This window comes from Panthera pardus, unplaced genomic scaffold (genome assembly GCF_024362965.1).
Source record: "Panthera pardus isolate Hobbes unplaced genomic scaffold, ASM2436296v1 HiC_scaffold_1, whole genome shotgun sequence".
Lineage (NCBI taxonomy): Eukaryota > Metazoa > Chordata > Mammalia > Carnivora > Felidae > Panthera > Panthera pardus.
In genome coordinates this window covers 86184181-86207039 of record NW_026526654.1, presented here as the reverse complement: position 1 = coordinate 86207039, position 22859 = coordinate 86184181, and the positions used below count along the sequence as shown (strand labels likewise).

Sequence of the window (22859 nt, the reverse complement as noted above, 5' to 3'; positions counted from 1 at the left end):
ATGAATGCGCGAGAAAACGCTTCACTGCCAGGAGGGCTGTTCTGTTCCCCACCCTCACCAGTGTGCCAGCGAACGTGTCCTTACCTGTCCTGTGCTTCTCAGAAGCACGAGTACTCATGACACGTGGGTGCAATACCACAGTCGGCGTTTTAAGGGAATATGGTCGTGCTCTGTCTGCGGTACCAGGGAAGCTGATTGCACTGTGACTCACCATTGGCCGGACCAAAGCCTCCGTATTTCCCACCTGTCGGTTGGGTTCTGGAATGCAGGTGCAATAAGGCAAGATTTAACAAGACTGGTGACTCAGCTCGCTGAGTTGTTGCCTAAGTTCAAAAAACAAATCCCCACGTTAACACAAGTGATTATTTCGGTCCGCTGGAGGGAATTCTGTAAGGATATTAAATGTGCCTGCGCCTTGCTTTTCCTACTGGGAAAATATCCAAAGGGAAGAAGTCAGAGGCAGGGTATCATTTCTGGAAGGAAGAAAACCGAACCTCCTGTATTTGGACACTTAGACTTTAATTGGGCCTTAAACTTGAAATGCTATCATTTCTCTTGGTCTCAGATTCTCCCTCTCTCTCTGCCTTTTGCGCTTCCCTCTCTCTCTTAAGCATTTCTTTGAACTGTGTATTTGGTACCATTTATGCCACTTAGTTGTATCCTTTAAAAAAAAATTTTTTTTTAATGTTTATTCATTTTTGAGAGAGAGAAACAGAGCGCAAGTGGGGGAGGGGCAGAGAGAGGAGGAGACACAGAATCCAAAGCAGGCTCCAGGCTCCCAGCTGTCGGCACAGAGCCCAACATGGGGCTTGAACCCACGAACCGTGAGATCATGACCTGAGCTGAAGTCGGATGCTTGACCGACTGAGCCCCCCAGGCGCCCCAAATCTTCATCTTCATACGCTCACTTGCATAGCACCTCCAGAGTATCTAAAAAGCTTTCGGACAGATGCTTAATCTCATGTGATCGTCTCAGAACCCTGTGAACCAGGAGCTACTATTTCCATTTCATGGGGAACCTGAGATGCAGCAAGAGAAAGAAACTTACATGGGACAAATGGCCAGTGGCAGAGCTGAGATTTAAAACTGAGCCCTCTTGGGGCACCTGGGTGACTCAGCTGGTTAAGCATCCGACTTCATCTGACTTCAGCTCAGGTCATGATCTCACAGTTCATGGGTTCGAGCCCCGTGTCAGGCTCTGTGCTGGCAGCTCAGAGCCTGGAGCCGGCTTCGGATTCTGTGTCTCCCTCTCTGTCTGCCCCTCCCCCACTTGTACTCTGTCTCTCAAAAATGAATACATGTTAAAAAAATTTAAAAAAAAAAGCATCCAACTTCAACTCAGGTCGTGATCTCACGGTTTGTGAGTTCAAGCCCCATATCGGGCTCTGTACTGACAACTTGGAGCCCGCTTGGGATTCCATCTCTCTCTCCCTCTCTCTCTGCCCCTTCCCCACTGTCACACACTCTCTCTTTCTCTCCAAGTAAGCTTTAAAAAATAAAAACTAAAACTAAAAATGAGATTTCCTGTGTGCTTCCTTGCATGTTAGAGTGTTTCGATGGATATAATATCAAGAGCTCTACACGCAGACTTCCTGGAGGTGAATCCTGGCCCTGCCATTTACCATCCGGGGAGCTTTGGGCCCGTTACACAGCCTCTTTGTGCCTCCCTCTTCATCTGTAAAATGGAAGTAATAATGTCTACATCATAGAATCACCATGAGAATAAAATAAGCTAACACACGGAAAGCACGTATGAAAGCGTGGACAGGACCCCGCACTTGCCTGTCACCAACCTAACACTGCTGGTGAAGGTTCAGCATAAAAGGCAGTATCCGCACCAGAATCGTATGATCGGGTGTCCATAGCTAAATGACCAGGAAGGAAGAAAACTCAGCAGGTTTTCTGGATATCAGTTTTCCTTAGCTCTCGTCAAAATGCAGTCCAGGCTAGAATTAGCAGAGGCCTGGGATTCAAATGCTTTAAAAGCTGGTGAGGGTGTCCTGTGAACTGCTTGTTTAAACAGCACATATAGTAGATGGAAAGAGGGTCCATTACTGCAGGCTCTTATCTCTTGCAAGGTTAAGAAGCTGTCTCTTCTAGAATCATTAGTCAGTGAAATAAACGGTGACAATAGCTTACATTTCCACTTCAATCTTCTTGCACAAAAAAAAAAAAACACAAAAAACCAGTTTAATCTGATAAGGCAAAATGCTAACATCTTTCAAAGCTCCCATTACACAATTCAAAGAGAGTTTAGGAGTTTTCTTTATTTCTCTTAAATTATTCATAACATAAATCTTTGAAATATTTAAACTCCTTTCTCCAGTAGTCAAAGGAGAATGCTGATGGAAAGCTCTCTGTGCATGCCCAAAAGGGACAGATCGATGCTTGCGGATGGGGGAGGGGGCAGGGGGAGTGGCACCGCAGCCTGGAGCGGGAATGGCCTCCCCATAGAACCTTCAAAGGCTTTCATTCTGCGCGCTCTTGCTTTCTGGGACTGGGAATGTCTTCCTTTTGAGATCCAGGTTTTACCAAATGGGATTTACTTCTTCTAACGTTGTTCTCAAGGAAGAGCCTTTAACAAAACACAAGCAAAACATGCGAAGAAGTGGGACCGTCCTCCTACAGCAAATGAAAAGTCGCTCATTAGCAAAACACCGGGGTGCTACCATCCAGACGCCAGTGCAGCTGGCACCAATTCTGAGAGGAGAATGATTCATTACCATGGTTACTGATGCCCGAAATATTACCTTCTGCAATCAGCACACACAAAGATCCTTTAAAGAGAGTGTAAAAATTAGAGCACTGTAAACAATTAGTGAAAATTGCCGGCGGGCACGGAGGCTGAACTTACACAATGCTGCTTTCAGGGCCGAAAACCAGAGGGGACCACTGCGGCACCAGCAAATCTTGCTCAAGGCAAAAAAAGACACTCCTGTTCAGGGAGCCAGCTGCAGGCCTCGCCCACAAACATTTCTGTACAAATCTGTTATCAGTCACCAGGACGGGTTAGGAACAGACCTATCTAGTTGGTAATATTTGTACCATCAGATTCTAGTTCATTAGACACATAATTTCATTAAAAAAATTTTTTTTTTAACATTTATTCACTTTTGAGAGACAGAGCACGAGCAGGGGAGGGGCAGAGAGAGAGGGAGACACAGAATCCGAAGCAGGCTCCAGGCTCTGAGCTGTCAGCCCAGAGCCCGACGTGGGGCTCGAACCCACAAACCACGAGATCATGACCGGAGTGGAAGTCGGAGGCTCAGCTGACTGAGCCACTCAGGTGCCCCTAAACGCACAGCTTTTTAAAGCTTTAAAAAAAAAAAAAAAAAAAAATTAATAAACCTTATTTAAAAATTTTTTTAAATTTTTTTAAATGTTTATTTTTGAGACAGAGTCAATTTTTGAGAGACAGCGCCCCAATAAACCTCATTTTTAACGCCAGTTTTAAGTTCCCAACAAAAGTGAGCAGAAAGCACAGAGATTTCCTCCCCCCACATTTGTACAACTATCAACATCCCCTGCCAGAGTGCTACATGTGTTGTAATTGATGCACCTATAAAAACTGATGAACTTACACTCACACATCATTATCACCCAAAGTCCATGGTTCACATTAGTGTTCGCTCTCGGTGTTGCACGTTCTACGGTTTGGGGCAAATGTATAATGACACGTATGCACCATGATAGCACCCTGTGAGTATTTTCACTTCCCTAAAATCGTCTGTGCTCTGCCTCTTCATCCCTCCCCACCCCCACTCTCCCATCCCTGGCAATCACTGATCTTTTCACTGTCTCCACACTTTTGCCTCTTTCAGCATCTCTTATAGTTGTAATCATACAGCATGTAGCCTTTTCGGATCGGCTTCTTTCACTTAGTGATAGGCATTTAAGTTTCCTCCGTGTCTTTTCATGGCTCGATAGTCCATTCACCTACTGAAGGACGTTTTGGTGGCTTCCGAGTTTTGGCAACTCTGCATAAGGCTGCCATAAACAACCGTGCAAGGTTTTTGTGTGGACAGAAGTTTTTGACTCCTTTAGGTAAAAACCAAGGAGTGTGACTACTGGATCGTACGGTAAGAGTATGTTTAGTTTTGTAAGAAACTTCCAAAGTGGCTGCACCATCTGTACTCCCATCAGCAATGAGTGAGAGGCCCCCAAGGTCGGCGTTTGCAAAGCATCTTGGAAAATGCTCTGTGTCCTAACACTAATATTACAGTCCAGTGCTGTTGCTTCTTAGTAATAAGATAGGGATGCGAAAGTGGGAGGAAAGGAAGCGTGGTTGTTAAACGGCAGAAGTTTGCCTTTCAAACTGCAGTGGACTCTCTTCCAAGTCTTTAAATAGGAAACTAGATTAACTTCCATAAAAAAAGCTTTCACTGAGTGGATGAGTCATTCCCATACATATCTTATTCTATTTAAAGAACGTCAACACCTTGAGGCAATCTGTGCTTTCCCAAAATCTGGTCCAAACTCAGCAAATCCCAAAGCCCCACCCTGCTCTGCTGAAAATGGCGGCAGTAAAAACTCGGTCATTCAGATCTCTGATTTACTGAAATGTACCTTCCACCGCGTAATTTCTTCACAAAGAGGTGGCTAAATCAATTGGTAGTATAAACAAGATAATAACCTATAAGGAGCAGGCACTTTTGCATTTTGCAATGTAATTTGCAAAGTCAGTTAAAACGTTGATGTTTGGGGCACCTGGGTGGTTCAGTCGGTTGGGCGTCTGACTTCAGCTCAGGTCATGATCCCGCAATCCATGAGTTCGAGCCCCGTGTCGGGCTCTGTGCTGACAGCTCAGAGCCGGGAGCCTGCTTCCGATTCTGTGTCTCCCTCTCTCTCTGTCCCTCCCCCCTCTTGTGCTCTCTCTCTCTCTCTCTCTCTCTCTCAGTAAACATTAAAAAAATTAAAATAAAAACCATTGATGTTTACCATCTATTCTTTAAAGAACAGTGATTCATCAGTGCTTTATTAGCCACTAGTATGGTCTCAAGTGGATGAGATTTGATAAATACATGCATATATGCATTCTGTATATACATATGCAGAAATACAGATAGAGATATAATGTGATCGCCACATGAGCAAGATTTTTTTGTTTTTTGCTTTTTTTTTTTTTTTTGGTTTATATTGTCCATTGTTTTATCCCATATTGTCCATTGTTTTATCCCAAGCACCTGGAAAAGTTGTAGCACATAGAAGACCATATACAAATGTTTATACATATTTGTATATGGTCTTCTATTATCTACATTGCCTTCAAATACACACGCACGTTGGCACACAAGAATGAATGAATGTGAAGGCTCTCTCTCCTCTTTTGAATTCAAAGAGTTGTTGACAGATTTTTGTGAGTTTTCTTTTTCTGAGTGCATGAGCTCTGTAAGGCTCCATGAAGGCTGGAACAGGGTCTCATAGTTCTGTGTATTTTTAGTCTCATCAGATTCTTGCTCTCAGCTTCGCCAATTTCTTTCTGGGGTCCTGGGTCCTGGGTTCTCACTGGGTCCTGGCCTGGCCCTGTGGGCTCCTTCTGCTTCGCCCCGGATCTTGTGTCTCCAAACCCAGTTGGAAAGGGCCCTGGCTTCTTCTTTGCTTCTCTTCGATGTGCTTCTTTTAACCTCCAAAGAGTAACTAAAGGTGATATAACTAGCTTTTCCACAGTGCCAGTGGTTGATGTGCAATTATATGCAACTAACAGCTGACAGGGAACAAGGTCAGCTGTAGGCACGGTCAATGAAAGCAAACTGGCCAAAAGGCTGGGAACTGGCAAAATCGATGGGCTTATCCTTATGTAGCTCCCCAAACCGATTTCACCTGAGGGGACTGATCTAGCCGTCCCTACCCCTGATTTTTTTCTCTTTAGAAGAATTACGTAGGTTCCTGAGATTCACGGGGCCTGAGTTCAGTCGTGTGTCTGCCGGGACTTCAGGGCCAAGGCGTTAAGGACAGGTGTAAGAATTACAAGAAACTTCACAGATACAGGCTGATGATGGGGGCCTGCCCCGTTTCCCACAAAGTGAGGCTGGGGCTTGGCAGGTGTGGCGCTCCTGTAGGGACCCTCGTGTCGCTGCCTCAGTATCCAGGACACCTCTGCCTAGGGAAGAAATCGAAGAACAAAGGAAATTTCCAGTCCTACTCTTCTTCCTCAGCATGATGGCGTAGACAAGGGCGCCGGCTTGCAGCCCATCCCAGATGGATTAACATCTCTGCTCGATACTTACCACTGCGTCATTTCAGGAAAGTTGCGTAACTTCTCTGAGCTTGAGTTTCCGTAACTGTTAAGTGACAAAAGTAATCGCCTACCTCATAAGGTTGTGACAAGGATCGGCTGCCAGTGATATAGTGCGTGGGGTCCACTGGAAGCCCCTGGCGATTCTGTCTCAACTATTCTCCTGATGTGTTCTAACATGCTCTCCTATAAGATGTTACCGTCATAACAGCGACTGGACAGACCGGCCCTGCGTGGGCTGCCTCCGTTCACTCCTCTTACCCACCCTGAGCGGTCTAGACCTTGGCACTCTGACCCATCTCCGGTGGCTGACCCGACTCCACGATGCAATAATGTGAAACATACATATTTCATTAGAGATTTTTATGAGGATTCAGTGCAGACGTCTCAGCACCCAACGCACAGCAGAAACAGTAGAATTTCCCCATTAAACACCCTAGTTCTTTCTTCGAAAGCTTCCCTGGACCGTAATCAACCTCACCTCTTCTCTTGAAACACAGACTCTAAAGACTTTGCCTGATGCCGGGACCGAGCCAACCCCACCCTCGGCTTTATGCCCCACATCTCCCAACACGGGGCTGCGGTCGGCAAATCCCTGCCTGGCCCAACGGCTGGTGTGGTTCCGAAGCCCCACAACCGTGGCCTAATCACGTCTCTCTGTCCTCCTCTCTCCTGTCCTCCAGGAAGGAAGAAACACAAGGCAAACCTAGTGTGAGAAATGACATTCATTCGCAGTGTTTCTGGGGCTGCTCAAGTTTGCATGGCCAAGGGGTTCAGGGCTGCCCACGCCGGCCCCTGATTCTAAAGCCTTAACTTTCTGCTCTCTGTGTTTCCCTTGGGCTTCGAGCAGACAACTGGTTTTTCTGTCCCATCCTGCACTGGTGCATTTTAAGGAGAATATTTAAGGAGAATCCAAATCGACTCCCTCCATCAGTCATGACATGAAGTGAACCAGAGTTCGAGGCCCTTGACTTCCTAAGAGTAACTGAACAAAAGGGATGGTTTCTCGGCAGACCAGACCCTCTCTCCCTTTCAGCCTCCTCCCTGGCTTACCTCTCCGGCCACACCCTGCGGGACTGGATCACACCTGATACCCTTCTGTGTGGTGGTAGGAGGTACGCTGTAAGCTTTACCCTCCTTACTGCTCAGAGTTTGAATCTTGAGTTCCCCAACTTGCCATTGGGCACGTCTCCCTATCTGTAGAACATGGATAGTGTTACCTTCCTCAGAGGTTTATGGGTAAGATCCAATGCCTGGAACAGCACACATTCCCCACAGAGTGGCTATTGGCTCCTGATCTGGGCAGAGCTGCATTTGGGGATCCTGTGCCCATCTGACTGGCTTCACGATGAGGGTCAGGTGGAGAGGTCGGCATGCCTGCCCCAGAGGCTGGCTCCGCCAGCACTGGGGCACATTCCTTTCTGCCTGGCTGGACGTGGGATTTCATCCTTCACACCCTTTGCTTTCCTCAGATAAGGAAAAACGGGCCAGTGGTTCTCAACTGGGCCAACCATATTAAGTCCCGCACCCCTCACCCTCTGGAGGCGTTTTTGGCTGTCTCAGCTGGGAGGGGGTGGGGTTACCCCCTGCACCTGGTGGCGGGTGAGACCAGGGATGACGCTAAATATCACACAACGAACAACAGGACAGCCCCCACAACAAAGAATTAGCCAACCCAAAATGTTGATCCCGCCGAGGTGGAAAACCCTGGAAACAGACCCCGTGTCCAGAATGTATGCGCTCACAGATAAAATGCCATTCTTTATGAAGGGGGGGGGGAAGCTGTTGGAGGCAACTATGTACAAAGTATGCTCATGGACAAATTCTCTGAAAAGAAAAACAAGAATTACCACCGGGAGGGGATGATATCAGATGATCTCAGATGGTTCTCTTGCGTTTTAAATCTTCCTATCGTGTGGTTTGGGCCATAAGTAAAGGAAAGAAACGAATCGTCCCAGACGGTGGCACAGGATTCGGCTACTAATTTAAACAAGATAACCAGCACTTGGAAATTCACTGACCCTCAAACTCTCTCCATTCACCCAGTGGGCCAATTTGTCCCCACCCAACTCACTTTGCAAATGCACGAGATAGAATCACACCAAGAGAAATCAACATTTAGAGGGGCAAGAAAATCCATCCATGCGAAAATAATTTCAGTAGGGTTTTTAATATTCATTTAATTTTTACTTCATTGTTCACTAAACCAGAAAATGACAGCAATCGCCGTGACTGGTTAGGTCACTTGGGCCAAAAAAATTTCTGGTTTGCCTGGCTTTTCCTTTTCAAATTTTTTTTTCCTTTTTTCTTCCCAGAAACTGTTCTTAACTGCCAAGTCATTAAAAACTGCCGAACCAATCTGTGCATAAAACACAACTGAAGCAGAACAGGTCAGAGGGAAAAAAAGGATGCACTGAAAACATCTTCTACATTATACGACGGATGGTTTCCATAATAACAAAAGAAAAAAGAAAATAGGACATTTATAATGAAATGAAGTGGCTGAACATCAGAAGACATTCTTAAACTGAGGTGGAAAAAGACTCCAACACATAAGACAAAAGGCCAATCAGGGCAAGACGTATAAAAGTCCTATTCACTGAAGGCCAAAGAACGGCTTAGCTCCCAACATACTATTAAAGAACCACTCACACCCCACATTTCTCCTTAGCTGAGCGTGGGAGACACAATAACTGCTCTTAGTCACTGTCAGCACGGGGGGGGGGGGGGGGGTAATTTGCATGTGATTTCCATACAATCTTTTTGCAGGCAGATTATGGCATTCACAAGTCTGAACTTTTCATTTTATTTTTTTTCAAAGAGAAGGATCCATTGACCAGCAGTATGGACAGCTGTTGTTATTTCTGCCCCTAACCGCTGGATGTTTGCAAGCTCCCAAATGGTCCTTTTGATTTATGTTTTAACACTCTGATCAATGCAAGGAAACGTGAAAACCTAACCTTTAATCTTGAGATGGTTGAAATGGAACGAGCTTAGCTCTCCACGAGAAAATGCCAAAGTTACGAAATTATAAACTACATTATTTATGGAAGAGGAGTATGTCTTGACAAAAATTAGCTTTAAGGCAGAATTCTGTAATGGGTACAGATTATTTGATCTGCCCATTCTATCCTGTCTAGTCTTGCTGTCATAATCTGTTTATTTATTCATTGATTCATTTATGCCACACTCCACAAATGCTTCCAGGAAGTGCGCGTGTGCGCGCGCGCGCACACACACACACACACACACACACACACACACACACACACAGAATACTTGAGGTGATAAAGCTGAGGAAAAAGAATGAAGCCAGGGAGAGATTAGAATATAGAATATACACCATGAAGTGTTGTGAGTTCCTATGGTGGGTAACAAATTTGGTGACAGTCTTCTTAATAGCCAAAGCAAAAAGCACATTCCCATTATTATAAGGTTCACAGAAAAAGGAATGGTTCAGTTGTTCAGTGTTTCTCAACTATGAAACCTGAGAGAAAATTCTCTATTGTGCCTTGTGATGGCAGTTTCTTGAGGGATTTGTTAAGTAATCTAACAGTCGTGTTTTCTGTTTCATTACTTTCTGCACTTACCTGTATTGTTTTCAAAATAGGTAATAGAACACAATTTTGAAAAATCACTGCCTGGGGCGCCTGGGTGGCTCAGTCGGTTGAGCGTCCAACTGTGGCCCAGGTCATGATCTCATGGTTCATGGGTTCAAACCCCACATCGGGCTCTGTGCTGGGCTCTGTGCTGACAGCTCGGAGCCTGGAGCCTGCTTTGGATTCTGTGTCTCCCTCTCTCTGCCTTTCCCCTCTTGCACTATGTCTGTCTCTCTCTCTCAATAATAAACATTTAAAAAAAATTTTTTAAGTTATTTCTGTGGGGCGCCTGGGTGGCTCAGTCAGTTAAACGTCTGACTTTGGTTCAGGTCATGATCTCACAGTTTGTGACTTAGAGCCCTGAGTTGGGCTCCCTGCTGTCAGCACAGAGCCCGCTTCAGACAGATCCTCTGTCTCCCTTTCTCACTGCTCGTCTCCCCTCTTGCTCTCTTTCTCTCTGTCTCAAAAATAAACATTTTTTAAAGAGTTATTTTGGGGGCACCTAGGTAGCTCAGTTGGTTAAGCATCTGACTTTGGCTCAGATCATGATCTCACAGTTCCTGGCTTCCATCCCCGTTGGGCTCTGTGCTGACAGCTCAGAGCCTGAAGCCTGTTTCAGATTCTGTGTCTCCCTCTCTCTCTCTGCCCCTCCCCTGCTTGTGCTCTCTTACTCTCTCTCAAACATAAATAAACATTAAAAAAATTTTTTTAAAAAGAATGGATAAATTTTGATATAGCCATACATGGGAATACAGGATAACAGTTGAAATAAATAGATGAATTAGATCGACATTACTAACATGGATAAATATCAAAAACATTGAATTTAAAAAGCAAGTTAGAAGGTGATATGTATAGTGTGATTTAATTAATACAGGAGTTTAAATCTCCTTGAATAATACTATATGGTGTCTACAGAAACCTATAATTAACGAAAACACATAAACATGGATAACAATGATGCAGAGCAACTTCAGGATAGTGATTCCTTCCGGGACGGTCATGACACTTTGAACTCTACACAGGCATGCAGGGTAGCTGGGAGCTTCCACTCTATCTGTAAGACTTTTCATTTTTTTGGTAGATAGAAATAATTTTATTTTGTATTGAGGCACAGCAGGCATACAATCCATATTACTTCCTCGAGTGTGTGATATATTAGTTATTCACATTATAAAATTAAGGGCAGAAAGCCTTGTATGCAGGGGATATTAAAAATGTGTGTCTAATTTTGAATCTGTCTCTGACAGCACCCACGACCAGCTTTATAAATCTGAATGCATACGACACGAGACACATTTGGACAAAGTATTCATATGGGTCCACTCCAGATGCTAATTCACTCTACAGATAACTCACTCTTCACCTTGGTCATTGGCACTCCAGGGTCTGAGGCACATGTGGATTTAAAAGACACTTCTGGAAGTACATTTATTACACTGGCCTTGTAAAGATTTCTGTTTCTTCTATTCTCCTTTAGAGCGAGGAGACCTTTTCTCTTTACAAGCAAGAAGACCTTCAAGCTTGTCTTTTGTTGGAAGAGTCTGAGCATAACAAGCTTCTTCTATGGCGAATCCTGTTACTAAATCAATCTCCATCCCTTGATTAATTGCTAATTTTGCCATTTTTATTGCAACAGGTCCCTGAGGTAAAAACTTTCCTGCCAGGTCCAAGGCCTTGCGTGGGCTGGGCAGCATTCCTGTCCTGGTTCTGTTCTAGAACGTGGCGGATCAAGCCCACTGCTTTGGCTTCTTGGCCATCGAGCACACGAGAAGATGAAGTCTTTGATGAGGACCATCCCGATACCGCCTGGCAGTGGCTGTGACCCCCCTGCCTCTATTTCATTCATCACCGCTCTCATTTTGGAGACAAAAGGACCAACTTCACTGGGATTCACTTGGACTCTCTTCTTAAGGTCAGCAGCAGCACAGAATATTCCTGGGACTTCATTCCTATTACCATCCGCGCTTTTGAATCAGATTTGAAAGCATCCACAGCTTTTGAGAGCATTTTTATCAGCTTTTACTGAATGGGTTTTTGGCATAAGCTCTGTTTATCCCAAGCACCGCAGTTCCTCGGTTCTCCTCTTCCAGGTACCGAACAGGCTGCTGGTCCTCTGTCCTCACCTCAGAGCGGTACCCCTCCATGAGGCCGACCCCCTGGCTGATGGCAGGCACCCAGCCCCACCCTAGATGCCTGGCCCACCCACGGGCCGTCAAGGAACCAGGCAGTGCCCCCCCTCCCAACCTGTGGGGCCAATGCAGGTGCCCAAGGTCCCAGGTGTCCCCGAGGCCTTGTCTAAGACTTTCTTTACACAAAGATATGAAACAGATACGGTAAACCAACGAACAGTCTAATTTTTCTTGTGGGCACTTGGGTGTATCATCTTTTTCTCTGAACTTCTCTGTGTATTGAAATCTTTAATATTTAAACATAAAAATTTTAAATCATGAAGTTTGGGGACAGAGCTTGAAGGATCTAGAATGCCATGCCTAGGGTTCTGAACTTTATTCTTTACGCATTGAGAATGTTTGTGCAAACTTAATTAAAAAAAAGAAAAAGCGAGCAGAGGACAGACTGGTCAGAGCTGTGCTCTAGAAAGATTACTCTACCAGGCACATAGAACTTCACTCTCTTGTTCTTCCCATGATACGTACTTAAGTCCATCCGTATCCTCTGATGTCTTCCCTGCCTAGACTCAAAGTTGTCCCCCCACCAGGCTCAGTGTTTCTTGTCTCAGCTGCAGATGCGTGGTGTGGAAGATTTTGGCTATTGTAAGGAGTGAATGGGAAAAATTGAGACCGAGGGCGGGGATGAGTTCGGGAATCAAGAAACATCGCTCCTATTAAGAACACCCTAAGGGGAGCGACATAAAATTAAAACTCAAAGCAGATTCTGTGCAAATCCCATGCCAATTCCCTGGTGGCCCAGCTTTTTCTTTTCTTTTTTTTTTCAACGTTTTTTATTTATTTTTGGGACAGAGAGAGACAGAGCATGAACGGGGGAGGGGCAGAGAGAGAGGGAGACACAGAATCGGAAGCAGGCTCCAGGCTCCGAGCCGTCAGCCCAGAGCCCTACGCGGGGCTCGAACTCACGGACCGCGAGATCGTGACCTGGCTGAAGTCGGACGCTTAACCGACTGCGCCACCCAGGCGCCCCAAGCTTTTTCAAGTCCTGGCTTAGCTACATGTGATTAAGGGGAGCACATCAAATCCAAAGAGGCACACATGTCACAGACCCTCACTCGTTCCTCATCGGGGATCATTCCAAAGTATGTCATTACATTCTTCCCAGGAGTAAATTTGCCTGCGCAGGAGGCTGTGGGCCACGTCAGCTGCTCGACTGGGGACTGCCTATGTCAGAAACGAGTGCCTTCAAGGGTAAGTCGGGGGAATTTCCCACTCTGCACCCTGGCTATAACTCTGCTGTGGGTGTATCCCTTCCTTCCTTCTCCTTCCTTCCTTCCTTCTCTTTCTTTCCTTCCTTCCCTCCTTCCCTTTTTTCTTTCTTTCCTCCTTTCCTTCCTTCCTTCCTTTCAGTTTATTTATTTTTGAGAGAGACAGAGGTAGGGACACAGAATCCAAAGCAGGCTCCAGGCTCTGAGCTGTCAGCACAGAGCCCGACGTGGGTATGGAACCCGTGACCAACGAGATCATGACCTCAGCCCAAATCAAGAGTGGGAGGCTTAACCCACTGAGCCACCCAGGTGCCCCTGCGCGTGTATTTCTATCAACATTTCCTTATCCTCCAGCGCGGGCCAGGAAGTGCTGCTTAACAACAACAACAACAACAACAACAACAACAACAACAAAAGTTTCATAACGGTGCTGACGGACTCAACCAGGTATTTGTGCTAACCTTGGGGCCCTCCTCACAATCCTTTTATTCGTATTTTGCTGTCTCCTCTTCTCGGTGCCGGTGCCGGCGGGGCTGTTTCAGACGGCCAGTCATCCGAAGTTCCTCCCTGGCTCGGGCGGCAGAAGGCTCCCCTTTCCACCTGACGAAGAACATAACGAGCCCTCCTCGTCCGAAACCAATGCCTGGGGTTGGCACTCCACGTCCTTCCCTCCGCCTTCAAGGAAATCGGGTTAGAACCCGTCCCCGCACCGTCCGCGGGGCGGGCTCTTCAGCGCGCTGAAATCCCCCTGCTGCAGTGATTGGGTCAGAGGCGATCACATGTCCTGGGGCCAGCCAATCAGAGTACTCCAAATCTGGGCCTTGGTGATTGGTTGGAGGATGAGTTTAAGACCCAAATTGGTCTGGTCCAGCTCCTTGTCAGCGCTCGGGCACGCCCTCCTCCGGGAGGAAAACGACTCCTTTTTCCCTTGTCAGGGACTGGGCAGTGGTGTCCGAGAATTGGAGCCAACATTAGCAGAGGGAGGGAAAGAAACCGAGTTCTGATGGCATTGTTTGAACTCCCAGGTGCCGCTCAGGCCTTGGACTTTTCACTACATGAACCAGTTCCTTTTTCGTCCCAGGCAGTTTGAGCAAGGTTTTCTGTCACCTGCTGTTGGCCAAGCGTGACAGCTCCAGTGTCCTTTCACACGCCCCAAAGCGGCCTCTGCAGTTCACCACACAGACCCTGTCACCGTCCTTCTCGCCATCAGCAGGTGGCCTGCTCCTCCTCCGCAGAGAAAGGGAAACCATCCTGCACAAAGTCCACACTTCTCTCTGAGTTCTCGTGCATCTTGACCACCATCTTTGTTGAACTGTCCTCGGAGGAGTACTTCCTCCTGTGCAGAGTGAGCTGGACCCTTTTGCTCTGGATCCTGTCCCTCTCTGCTCCGGATCCTGTCCCTGCTGCCCTCCTCTGGGACTTAGCCTTATCAAGTACTCCTTCTTCCTTTTATCTTCAATCTCTCCTGCCCCAGTGGCTCTTTCTCTTGTGTCTATGGACTAAAAAAGAAAGAAAAGAAGGAAATTAAAAGAACTTTCCTTCTTCCTGAAAATCGGCCTATCATCCTTTTTCCTTCCTTTACTTCACAACGTGTTCGCTTCAAAAAATACTCGCTACTCCCTGTACTTTCTTATCGTTCATTCACTTCTCAATTCACTGCTGCAATTAGAATTCTGCCCCCCTACTTCCCTGAACCTGCCAAGTGCAGTGGCCTAATTTCAACACTTCACTCCTCTGTAACAGTTGATTCTGCTGCTGTGTCCTCTTCTAAATGGACCGTTGAGCACTTCCCTCATAGATGTTACTGCTTTTTTTCGGGGCTTCTTCCTCCATTTCCTATCGCTTAAGCCAACAAATGTGTTGCCTTTTCTGGATTACAAAACCTGTTGGAAAATTGACGGGGCCTATTGTTTGTTTCCCTAGAGGCATGTACTTTGCAGGGTATTGATCAAGGTTGTTAGTAACAAACTGAAAAATATAGTCCAGCTGGTGGAATCAAAAGGGGCTTGCCTAAGAGCACAGACAGTTCACATAAAGGTCGGGAGTGCGAAACTTCCAGGAACCCCGCACACGCAACGGAACTGCTCTGCCTCTGCCCAGTGAGAAGGCTCCTAAATCAAAGCCACCGCCAAGCTGCTGGCACCAAGCAGCTCTAGCGGGAACTGTGCCGGCAAAGCGGTGCCCCGCACCCTGTGCCTCTCTCCGCATGCAATTCTGTGCGGATCAAGTCCCTCATGAGGGCAAGTGTCTTCAGACCACCCGGTTTCCAATCAGGGTCTCTCCCAAGCTCATCCTTCTGGCAGAGCCTCAGTCTCATGCGGAATCCTGGCTTCAAAGGGAGTGAGAGATGTGGCTTCCACCTTTCCTGCTGGGGGCACTGTAGAAAGAGGCTAAGCAGACAGCGTTGGGCTAATCAATCAGCTGTTATCACCATGTACGTGTAAAGGCAAACTTCAAACACTGAAGAAACACATTTTAAATGTTGATGTTCCCGAGTGCTTTAGTCATGATTTCTTTCTTTCTTTCTTTTTTTTTTCTTTTGGTTACAAGTGTCAGATCACAATCGAAATTGCCTTTGTTATTATTTTTTTAATCTTTATTTTTGAGAGAGAGAGACAGAGTGCAAGCGGGGGAGGAACAGAGAGAGAGGGAGACACAGAATCGGAAGCAGGCTCCAGGCTCTGAGCTGTCGGCACAGAGCCCGACGCGGGGCTTGAACTCATCAACCCTGAGATCATGACCTTAGCTGAAGTTGGATGCTTAACCAACTGAGCCACCCAGGCGCCCCTGAAATTGCGTTTCATAGGAGAAGGAATTTATTGGCTCAGACAAGAAGTTCAAGAACAGAACTAGCTTTGTCAGAACATGTCCACTCAGGGTCTCTGTTATTGTCTTCGCTCTGCTCCCCACTGCTTCTCTCTCAGGCAAGATGCTCCTGCAGTGACTAGCTGGCCAACAGCAATTCCCTGTTCATATCCTACTTGTACAGCAACCCCAGCAGACAAAGAGCCTCCTTTCCCAAGTAGTTTTAGCAGAAGACCCAGAGTGACGTCTCCTTGGACTAGTGAGTCAGTGAATCTCTCAACCTCGTGAATCAGCCATCGTGACCAGGTTCGCAGCACTCCGATGCACCACGTTTGAGTGATGTGTCCCATCTTAGGTCCAGAATGTGGGGCCATCCCTATATGAACACGTCGAACTGAGGGATTGGAATGGAGGTGCTTTCCAGAGGAAATAGTGTGTTGGTACCCAGAGGAGGGAGAATGGATCCTGGAAAGGCAAATTTAAGAGCTGTCCCTTCCACCAGAATTCTGCATCCTGCCTTCTGTTCCAGATTTCCTTGGGATAATCTCAACTACTTCTGTGGTTTCAACTACTGTCTGATTTAGGACGCTCTTGTCTGGAATAAACCTTACTTTGATTTTTTTTTTTCATCCAGTGAAATAGAAAATTCAACAAAAGACAGTGCATTTGAGGGGCACCTGGGTGACTCAGCTGTTAAGCATCTGACTTCAGATCAGGTCTTGATCTCACGGTTTGTGAGTTTGAGCCCTGCTTTGGGTGAGCCCTGCTTCCCTCTCTCTCTCTCTCCTTCTCTCTCCCCCCATCCATCTGCCCCTTGTGGGATTCTCTCTCTCTCTCTCTCTCTCTCTCTCCCTCTCTGCCCCTCACGCACTTGTGCCCTCTCTCTCTCTCTCAAAATAAAACAAAACAAAACAAAAACAGTGCCTTTGAAAGGAATTTTTTAAAAGGGATTTTTTAGAAGGAGGAAGGGCACAGTCTTTTTTTCCCCCTATTTAAAAACATGTTAAACGACATTCTGAAATGACTCGAAGTGCTTCTGGTCCTCTACTAAAAATGGAACTGTTCGCTGTCAGATAATCCAGTTTATTTTGCCCAAATGGTGGACACAGACATTTTTGTCCACAAAGGGAATATTATTTTTTAATTTTTTTAAGTTTGTTTATTTTTTTGAGGCGGGGAGGGGCAGAGAGAGAGGGAGAGAGAATCCCAAGTGGGCTCCAGACTTGAACTCACGAACCATGAGATCACAACCTGAGCTGAAATCAAAAGTCGGTCACTTAACCGACTGAGCCACCCAGGGGCCCCCACAAAGCGAACATTTTTTAAAATATATTCTTCTTCTTCAGGAATAGGCCTCTTGATCCTTGGGATCTTCAATTGCGATATTTAATTATTCATTTATCTCATTTAAGGAAGGTTCAATGGTCATATCTAATCTCAGTTGTCTTAATTCCCAGCAAGCATGATTTTGAGCAATTGCCAGGGTTGTATTTTCTCTTCCCTTAGTGTAGCTTATCTTCTGGGAAGGAGGCACACAGATCTGAGTAGGTGACTACCTTAATACCAGTTTCTTTAAATGTGTTCCAGGGATAGAGGAAAAAATGCATTATGACCTGGTGTTCTGTCGGTATCCAAAGCAGGATCTCCACCCAGATCCAGGTTCTTTATTTCGTTTTAATTTTTTTTTAACGTTTATTTATTTTTGAGACAGAGAGAGACAGAGCATGAACGGGGGAGGGGCAGAGAGAGAGGGAGACACAGAATCGGAAGCAGGCTCCAGGCTCTGAGCTGTCAGCACAGAGCCCGACGCGGGGCTGGAACTCACGGACTGCGACATCATGACCTGAGCCGAAGTCGGCCGCTTAACTGACTGAGCCACCCAGGCACCCCATCGTTTTAATGTTTTAATTTATTTTTGAGAGAGAGAGTGTGTGAGCAGGGGAGGGGCAGGAGAGAGGGAGACAGAGGATCCGAAGCAGGCTCCACGCTGATAGCAGCAAACTTGATGCAGGAATTGAGCTCACAAACCGTGAGATCATGACCTGAGCCGAAGTCGGATGCTCAACTGACTGAGCCACCCAGGCGCCCCTCCAGTTTCCTATCTTTAAAGGGCATTTTTATCTCAAGGTCCTGAAAACATCACAACTCAACACACCTCGAATGAACTCATCTTTAACATTTGCTTTTTGTTCAATATTCCCTATTTCAAGTAACTAGTAGCTATCTTTCAACAAATTAGAAATTTCTGAATTGTCTGTCATCTCTCTCTGCTTTCATATCCAATGGGTCATCAAGTATTGCTAGTTCCTCCTGAATCTGCCTTGAACCTGTATCTTTCCATCCTCCTCTGCACGAGCCTTAAGTTTTTTAAGATTTTTTTTTAACATTTATTTATTTTTCAGAGACAGAGAGAGACAGAGCATGCGCAGGGGAGGGGGAGAGAGAGAGGGAGACACAGAATCCAAAGCAGGCTCCAGGCTCTGAGGCATCAGCACAGAGCCTGACGTGGGGCTCGAACTCACAAACCGCAAGATCATGACCTGAGCCAAAGTCGGACACTTAACCCACTGAGCCACCCAGGAGCCCCTGCACAAGCCTTAATTAAGAATGCCCTTTTCAGGAATTGTGGGCGACTTATTTGGACATATGGCAAAAGCCTGAAATGCTCTTCTGCATTCCATCTATCACTGGAAAGGAGAACCAGACAAGGAGCTGACTTCATTCAGCTCTGGCTTTAAACCTGCCCCCTCCCTTACCACGTCATCTCACTCACCAGAGGGAAATCACTTTTCCTCTTCGGACCTCAGTTTCCTCATTTGTGAAAGGAAGGGGTTAGACTACATAACCTCCAAGCCCTTCCAGCTCAACAGTTCTGGAATTCTAGTTCCGACAACCCTGTCCCTACCCCATTTATCTCACGGGGTTAGTGTGCAAGTTAAAATTACTGTACTTTCAGTGCCTGTTGGAGGGAACGCTGATGAATTCACACTAATTAATCCTATGCCTAGGGATTTAAAACCTAAGAAGCCAGGGGCTTCCAGGAGAGTCACACGTATTCAGCCCAGGGAGCAGAGCTACTGGACCCCTGTCCCGTCACTGGGGTGGGCTGGGGGACAGCTTCCATGCAGGCCTGGAGAGGTGGCTGCAATCACATAGGCAAGACCTTCAGAGAAGGTCACGGGCCTGAGTCATTATTAGCAGGATCACCTGAGCAGTCTATGAAAGACTCCCCCCAACGCCCCCTTTCACTCCTTTGTTGTTTTCTCTCAATTACTTAGGCAGCAAGGGTGGGGAAATTGTTTTAATAGCTGGCACCAGATTTCTATCAGGGAGACACCTGTTTAGGAAAACCCCTGAACCAGCCTATCGGCCTATGGGGGATAGTGGGAGAGCGTGTTCATCTAGGAGACTGGGAGAGAAGAGGAAAATGGGAGCTGGCAGGGGATAGAAAAAGAAACCCAAATGGCCAATGAGTATGGAAACAGCTGCCAGGTCTCCCAGCTAGTGGCTGCCTGGTGAGGAGCACAAAAACCCTGTTCGCCTCCAGGTGGGATAGACTTTGCAGTGAAGTATATTCTCCCTGTGGAACCAGGCGGAAGGAGCTTTCCCCCAAACTACATCCTTGCTTAACTGGATCTCCCGCCATTTGAAGGATGTTATTTAAACCCAGAGGACCAGGTAACCCCAGTGATCACTTACCTTACGTTAGTAACATAACACAACTGTACTTATTACCTTCTGAGTTTTTTAAATTAAAAATGTAGACGGGAGCCTGCGTGGCTCGGTTGGACAAGCATCCGACTTCGGCTCAGGTCTTGATCTCACAGTCTGTGAGTTCAAGCCCCCTGAGCTCAAGCTGACGGCTCAGAGCCTGGAGCCTGCTTCGGATTCTGTGTCTTCCTCTCTCTGCCTCTCCCCTGCTCATGCTCTGTTTCTGTCTCTGTCTCTCTCTCTCTCAAAAACAAACATTACGCATTTCTTAAATTTAAATTAAAAATGTATTAACCTTGTATTAAGCCTGTGTTTGCTACTACATATCACACTAGAATCCACTGAGATTTATTATGTCAGTGCTCTTGCTGTGATTATCTAGCAGCTCTTGGGAAAGGAAACAATATAAATAGATTTATCCTGATGTCAAGTAGGGAGGATAGTTGAAATTACCGGTCATGGTCCTGAGTTTCCGTAAAATACCAGTAAATCTCACATGAGTCTGGGGACTTCATGACCGTGTGAAGGGCAAGGGCCCCCAAGCTTTTCCTATCACAGCCTTCATAGAAAACAATGATATTTATGCAGCACTGGGGGGCTAACCCGAGGGGAGCCAGGGACAACGCACTATATGGGGCTTGGTAAAAACATTACATTTTGTTCATATCACATCACACAGTTACGTCAAGAAAAATGAGCTAGGAAGTATCAGAGAAAATATTTACAACTGCCTTTCTGTAAAACTCTTCTGTTAAAGGACTTCACTGAGAAATCAGAGCTCCCTCCCCATGCACGCGGCTTTCCTCTCAAGGTTTTAAGCCTTAGAGGGTCCCACCCTCCTTTTCTAACCCTTGATCGCCTCCATCCAGGAGGAAACATGTTCATCCAAATGGGTGATAAAAAATTGAAAACCGTTTTTGCAAACCTTTCAAACATTTATAACAGTTGGAATTAAGTTGAAAGGGTCTACCAGCTCCGAAGTTTTTGTGATCAGGGCACATGGACCTCAGACCCACCGGGACTTGGACCCGCCGATGGCCCCTCAAGCGGGAGCTGTCCCTGACGGATCTCACGTATGCGAGCAGTCCCTCGGAGGACACTGGGTCCGCTGAAAGTGCCCTTGGCCAGAAGCCTGCTAACTGGGGGGACAGAGATCGGGGCCCCGCCGAGCCCTGCCTCGCCTCACACCGGGCTGCCCCTCGGCTGCGGAGCCCTGCTTCTTGCCCTTTTCCAACACAGACTCCCCCCACCCCTGCTCTCCACCCTTCGTCCATGGAGTGGGCAGCAGAGGCAGAGACGGGGTTCCAGGCGCTGGATCCCCCTGCTTGCATTTTCCGGCCCTGCAGGGGGTCCCAGGCTTTTCATCCGTTCGTGAATACCTCGGGATGATGTTAGGCTCTCTACCCCCTGCCCGAGCCACTCTGTGGATCCCCCAACCAGGGTATGGCCAGCCACTCTGGGCCCTACAGGAGATCAGCGCCACCAAGCATACCTCTGAGAATATCCAGTTAAAGCCACAAGCAGGGGGTGGAAAAGTAACTCTGAAGGTTCAGAGAAATAGCCTCATAAAATAACAGAAACGAGTGTAGCTGGTAGATCAATTGGGCGTGTGTGTAAGCTGTGAGACTTTAACTCATAACTCGTATCAATTTATTTATAGCTACTATAACAAAAAATATTGTTAAAAAAATTTTTAACGTTTATTTATTTTTGAGAGACGGAGACAGAGCATGAGTGGGGTGGGAGTGGGGGGCAGAGAGAGGAGACACGGAATCCGAAGCAGGCTCCAGACTCTGAGCTGTCAGCACAGAGCCCAACGGGGCTGGAACCCACAAACCATGAGATCACGACCTGAGCCGAAGTCGGTCACTTAACCGAGTGAGCCACCCAGGTGCACCCAAAAAATAACTCTTGAAATAATGTTTATTTTTGAGAGAGAGACAGAGACAGAGAGAAAGACAGAGAGAGCAAGAGGGGCGAGGGGCAGAGAGAGGGAGACCCAGAATCCGAAGCAGGCTCCAGGCTCCAAGCCCGATATGGGGCTCAAAACCACGAACCATGAGATCATGACCTGGGCTGAAGTTGGACGCTTAACCGACTGAACCACCCAGGCACCCCCAAAAACAACTTTTTAAAAGTGTTATTTGGGCCTGATAAAAATTAAGCCACTCCCCGCCCCCCCCCTTGCATCCCTGCAATACTGCAGTCTAATTCTGATGCTAGTCACTTGGAGTCAGCAGAGATTCCACAGGTGAAGGGCATGGTCCCCAACTGTCCTCATTTCAGATGCCCGCTGCAGGTGTGGTCACCTGCACTTCTGACCAATTGGCTACCAGTTTGGGGGGTTCCCAAGACCCCCTCAGGTTGGATAATTCATTAGAATGACTCCCAGAACCCAGGAAAGTGCTGTACTTACAATTACAGTTATTAAAAAAGGATACAAATCAGGACCAGCCAAGTGAAGAGTCACATAGGGCAAGGTCTGGAGGGTCCTAGACACAGAGCTCTGTGTCCTGTCTCGTGGAATTGGGGTTGTCATCCCTTCCGGAACAATGATGTGTTTACCACCAGGAAGCTACCCTGAGAAGCCTCCGTGTCCAGAGATTTTATTGGGGTTTTATTACATAGGCACGACTGATTAAATCATTGGTTTCAAAGTTGAACTGAGTAAATCTCCAGTCTCCTTCCCCTCCCTGGAAGTGGGGGTGGGGGGGGTCAGGCTGATGTCACAAGGTTCGGGGCCCAGGCTTCTAATCACATGGTTGGTCTCTCGGGCATAACAGGTCCCATCCTGAGTCACTTCCTTAGCATAAGCTTAGGTGTGGATAAGGGGCCCACCACGAGTAACAAAGACATTCCTATCATCCAGGAAATTCCAAAGATTTCGAGGTTATCTTTCAGGAAGCAAGAACATACATCAGACAAACCCTATTATAACCCCTAACAACGCTGGTTTATGGATACAAGACTCTCAGGATAAGTCTCCCGGACAAATCAGGTATTATATGGATTTTCCACTAAAGGAGGACAAACGAATTGTTGGAGATATAATTCTGAGCTAAAAGTCAATATGAGAGAAAGTTATTAGGAGAACAAAGAACAAAGGTGGCAG

General features: G+C 46.7%; 1 pseudogene; it reads right to left on the bottom strand.

Annotated features, from left to right (window-relative positions):
* Nucleotides 1-10702: 10702 nt before the first annotated feature.
* On the bottom strand, nucleotides 10703-12458 carry LOC109266155 (methylglutaconyl-CoA hydratase, mitochondrial-like; annotated as a pseudogene).
* Nucleotides 12459-22859: the final 10401 nt, after the last annotated feature.